Source organism: Acartia tonsa, chromosome 2 (assembly GCF_053477335.1).
Source record: "Acartia tonsa isolate MP-2025a chromosome 2, ASM5347733v1, whole genome shotgun sequence".
NCBI lineage: Eukaryota > Metazoa > Arthropoda > Copepoda > Calanoida > Acartiidae > Acartia > Acartia tonsa.
Window position 1 is genome coordinate 5,295,128 of NC_137261.1, and position 6,011 is coordinate 5,301,138.

Below are 6,011 nucleotides of genomic sequence, written 5' to 3' on the forward strand. Positions count from 1 at the left end.
TCCGCCGCTTGCCCTACCAGTGACAGTAAAAGGGCGTTGCGGCGGTTGAGGGAGTCATGGGGCGGCACGCGGTAAGCCGCCCATGACATCTCGAGTCTGCGGATGTGGGAGCTCCAAGATTGCTTGGGCGGTCCTCTATACTCCGGCAGGTTACTCAGCATCAGCTTGCGGTACTCGGCTGGAGCCGGCTGAGGGTCATCCTGGAGCCATCCTGGGGCTTGGTCGCCTCCTGGCGCTTGCGGCTGTTCCATCGGGTCAACGGTTCAACGGCGGGACACAAGGATATAAGACAATATTATAAATGGTTTGTCACTTGAGGCTTTCTAGCCTAACAGCCAACACTGTTTTATCACTAGGTTGGTAGTTTAGTTACAAAGATATAACTTAGCTGTACTTATCACTAGCTGGATTCTGAGGTTGTAGAGTAGGCTGGTAGGGGTAGATAGGTGTTGAGGGTCTGAACTGCTGTCAGGAACTGATTTGGTTTTCCTTTATCACACTATAGATAGGAGGGAGAAGCTTGTAATTCTTTATCTTTCTAAAAATACCTCTGTTAGATGCTATGGAGTAGCTCCGCTCCGGTGTGTGTGTGTGTGCGTGAAATCTCCTGTCCTTGCAACGCGCTTACGCACCGTCAAATCCGCGCACACAGGTAAAACGCGCACTTATCCCTCAACTCGCTCTCTCATTGGTCCGCTTTGTCCGTTGAATTTTATGATATTTCCGCACTCCGTTGCGCGACCCGTAAATGGCGCTCTGTGTTCCCGGTCACTAGCTCCACACCGTGGGCGGACTTAGTCAAGTGTGGGTAGGAGGGGGGAAGCGCGTGAGGGGACGGGGTAAATCCGTCCGTTCCCCCTGTGGGGAAGGGGGGAGTGCTGTGGGTTTGAGGTAACTGTGTGATGAGGTAATGGTGCCCTTTCTCCTTAATCCTAGGCTTATCTGTTATGTCACCTTGATTGTATTTCCTTAAATGGAGAGTGGGCCCCTCCCTTTCCTCTGGAATAAGGGGTGTATTTTTGTTGTGCTGTAGGCTTGGGGTGGTTAGATTGTTTATCAGGGCATTGTTATATTACATCTAGCTTCTATTTTTGTCCTTATCACAATACATAACAGATTTGTTTACCAAACCCGTTCTATTTTTAGTTGTTATCACAATACACAACAAATCCAAGCCTGTTCTATTTTTAGTTTTATCACAATACACAACAAATTGTTTGCCAATCTTTGCTCATAAATCTATTGTTTAACCATCACACCAGGGTGGTAATCCCTACAATGTGATATAATATCTGTTTTTCTAGATGGGTGGCTGCGTTGTAGCCTCTCAGGATACTTGGAGTTGACGTAGTTTTCTCTGCTTTGTTGCACTACACTCGTATGTTGGCTCGCAGCTCGCAGCTATGTGGCGTGTTTCAGCCTATCGGCGGCAGGGAATGTCCCGTCCTGCTAGCGCCGCTGATCCAAATCCGGCTGATGGCGGCAGGGAATGTCCCGTCCTGCTAGCGCCGCTGGTTCGGATCCTGCTATCTCTTGCAGTAAGGTTGGCCTAGTTTCAGCCGTTTGCACTTATTTGGCGTGTTTCAGCCAGTCCGCAGGCCTGTTTCAGCCTTTTGAGCGCCCAATTCTCCGTTAGATGTCGGTGCTTCTCGCGGTTCTCCGTCAAGTTTCGCTGTTTCACTTCCACAACTGCCGGATGCAGAGTTAGACCTTGCTATCCAGGGTGGGTAATTCAGGTTGCTTGTGTCAGTTTTGCCAGTTTCACTGCTGGGAGTACCTTAGCCTCAGCTGCGCGTCTGCTCTACACTTGTGGTTTGCCGTAATCTCACACAGCTGTCACCAAAAGTTGTGGTATCCGCCGAGGATAAATGGCAGACACCGGAGTTCAATTAGATTACGGCAGTGTGACAGACGTGGACACCTTACTATAGAGAAGCTACGCTTCTCTAGCATTCACCAAATAATAATCAACATCTATTTCAGTTGTCACTTTATTGAAGGTCTAAAGAGTACTAAAGCTATATACAACAAACAATAGTTACACAGATAGGAATAAATAATCATAACATAAAAGCATTATAATACATATACAATAGTCAGTTTGGGCAATAATGATCCCCCATCCCTGGAAAGGGTGGGGGGAATTAACAATGCAGCTTAACCATAATAAAGCTTGTCAGATTCAATCATTAATTTAAGGCATAGGGAGGGGGTCGGCAGACCCCTTCCCCAGGACTCGGGGGAGGGCCTGTGGCCCTTCCCCGAACCCCGGTCAGGGGTGCCATAGGCATGGCTCACGGTTGCCGAATACCACACTTACAAACAAGTTACTTACAATATTTAAAAGCAGATTTGGTTTGGTGATAATTATCCAATCAATGCATAAGTATTAAGATAAATTAAGTCTACCCTAAAAATTACCTAAAATTAATGTAATAAATAATATCTATAATACAAAGTAGAATGATGCTTGTCTGTCTGTCCGTCTTTCTGTCCATTAAGATCTCGGTAACCACTGAATTAATTGGATACTATGCTTTAGAGAATATATCAACTAGTACTGTGGTGGTTTTGAGCAATTTTCTTGGGGGATGGGACACCCCAAACCCCCCCAAAAAAACAAAAACAAAAAAAAATTAGGCAGGTAATTAAAACTTTGGTGGTCGCACCACCACTGTTTTTTTTCTTTTAAATTACCTCTTGGGGCAAAGCCCCTATAGGCTAGGGCCAAGCTACTAGTATTTTGATAAAACATTGAATTTTTATGCATAATGTCTAAAAGATAACAAGGGTAATATTGCAAGATAGCTTTTCTACTAAATTTGTATTCTATTACATTTGTTTGCTGTTTTGGAAGTTATCATTAAGTCATAGTAAGAAAAAGATTACTTACATGTATGTATATATTATACTGAAACAAGTACTTCCTGTTTTATATCTGTCCGGCGGTCTAATGGATTTTAGATATACGTGGATATATTGAAAGGGGTTAATTTGACATCAAATTAGCTTGATAATATTGACCTCATTTATTGGCCAGTTCGTTCATTCCGAAGTAGGGGAGGAGATGGGTTAAAGGGGGTGGATGGGGGGGGGGTATAGTTATTTTAACCAGCTGCGAGGATCACATTATCAGAGAACATGAAAATCTGGTGCAATATCCAAGTAATAATGCATCGATTGGCGGCCTGCAGTTGCTTTTTCTTCATTACATCAATAGACATACAAGAATATGATGTAAAACAAGCAAAAGCTATCAGAGGCTACAAGGGTGGGGGTAATGGGGTGAAGTATTCTTTTCAGTGCAGAAAAGGATTAAAAGTAGAAAACAACATACAAGTTTGAAAAGCTTGAAATGATAATTCATTTGAAGAAAATATATGTTTTTTTTTAAACATTTCAATCATTTTAAATAAGATTGTCTCTACTATACACTTTCGTTGCAGATTCTATTCAATTTAGGCTTTATACTAATAGTACCTCCATTCTTTAAATCTATTGCTACATGCAGTGCAAACAGTCCACGTTACAAAAATGATTCATTCAAAGTTAGACAGAAAAAAATCATTTATAGAAGCTTAAAAAAAAGAATTAGATTTATAATGATGATGGGTATCCATAGACGTCCAGGGGGGGGGGGGGGAAGGGGTGATTGCCCCCCCCTAAATGCCCAAAATTTTGGATTTTTAATTTTTATCTCCCCCCCTTCCCCAAATAAAAAAGCTTGGACGCCCCTGTGGGTATAGGCTCTCTTGAATTTTTATTTGGGGGAGGGGAGGCTTTTTTAAAAACACTTACCCTATGTAAGATGTTTCAAAATAACTCTCAAAGGGAGATTAGAGATAGTTTTACTACTACTAATTTTATCTTTTTTATTTCATTGAATATTTACAATTTTCCATCTTAAAATTTACATCGGCAAAAGTTCCGGAAAATCGACAGTCAAAACTTAAAAAATTTTCAAATGACCAGACAACAATAGAATAAAAAATTGTTTTAATAAAGAGATTTTTAAATTTTTCCTTGCTAATTGGTGTTTTATCTAAACAAAAACAATCTAGTTAATTTGTTTCTGACTTAATTAAGTATTCACTGCTCTTACTGTCCTTAAATATCTTTCTCACAGAATAAGAGATAAATAAATGATCCAAAAATATGATTAAATTAAGATAAAATTTGGATATAGTCCCTTTCGTTGCAACGCACCTTAAGGGGCGATTCTTCGTTTTTTTTCACAGTAGCTTTTCTCCTATTTTTAGCCACTGCGGAAGCTATAACCCTGCGGGGCCAATTGCCTAACCCTGTGGGGCAATCACCTAACCTAATATAACCTAAAATAGCCTATCAAAAGCCATTTTAGAAATACAACGAATCGTCCCTTAAGGGGCGTTTCCACGAAAGGGACTATACCCTAAAATTTTAGTACTAAGATGACTTTAAAATGTAAATGAAATCAAACATTGTTGTCCAATTAATTAGAATTTAAACTATAATTAGGCATAATCAAACTGCTTTTTTAATTCTTTTCTGATTTTTGTTCTTTTACTATACTTTAAAGACCTGGTATTATACAAATGATGAAATTAGAGGTGAAAATTAAAGTAAATTAGGCTCAGAGGATTACTTTTCACATGAGATAATCAACACTAATTTTATATTTTTTTAGGGGCGTACAGAAGGGCCATCATAAGCATTGTGCCGTGCTTGTATTATCTATATCCTCAAAACAAAAACCGAGTAACCTATCACGCCGGCTACAATTGAATCAAGACAAAAGTAAGTGCCGAGCTCTGGGACCTATTAATGGTTAAATTAGACATAAAACCATGATAGTTCCAGGTAAAGCAAAGTTGTTCAAAATTTTAAATTAATAATATTTGCTTTTCTTGTCATGATTATGTGGCAACTCCTAGGGGGTTAACATTGAACTTGAAATTTTCAAATCTAATTTTCTCAAAAAGATCCCGCTAAAATATTTTGGTTTTACCTGGAATCATCATGGTTTTATGTCTAATTTCACCATAAATAGGTCCCAGAGCTCGGCACTTACTTTTGTCTTGATTCAATTGTAGCCTGGTGTGCTATAGTTTATATATTCTGGATGTTTTGGGCTTATAAGGGATAAAGCAATGAGCGATAAATTGATGTACCTCTAATTAAAATAAATAAATTTACCCCTATTTTAAATGAAAGTTATTGATGGAAATTTTTTAGGCAATTCTACTTTGTACTACTCTAATCAATATCCTTGTTTTTTACCCAACAAATACGAGATCGTGATCATTTGTAAATTGTAACTAACTGATACAGAAATCTGCATGCAAAGTTTGAAATCGATAGGACGATTCTAACATGCCTAAATTAACAATAACAGTTATCCGTTACAGACGGACGGACTGGCCAATCCTAAATGTAGAAAAGCTTCGCTTTTAAAATGTAAAAAAAACGATTAAAACCAACACCAAGATATTTGAAGAGTGAGAAAATTCTATTAATAAGGCTGAACCGACAGGGTTCTCCTTTTAAGTGAAGTTTCTTATTGGTCCAGGGAAGGTTTTTAACTATTTTGGGTATATCCAACTTTCAAATAAAAAAGGACCCCACACCAAAAAATACTTTTTCTTTTTTATAACTTAAATTGAAAACTAACATTTGAAACATTCCACATTATCAATGAGCTATACGCCTTTACTATTAGAATGCATTTTGATTATAAAATAAACCAATAAACCGATGGTTTCTCCAATTACCAACACAAAAAATAAATTTGTAAGAAAAAACAAAGATGACAACATCTATAAAAACGAAGCTCCAAAAATCAGAGCGAAAGAAAAACTACATAGTGACAGAACTTAATAAGCAGAACATAAATTTGTAAGTCTTATTAAAATTGAGCATAAAATTTGTTGCAAAATTGTAAGTTTGTATGTATGGAAGCCTCTCTGTGTGTTTGTACTAAAAAATCTCGCCAACCACGCGCTTAACCGCTTCGTTAATAAAAAACAGTAACA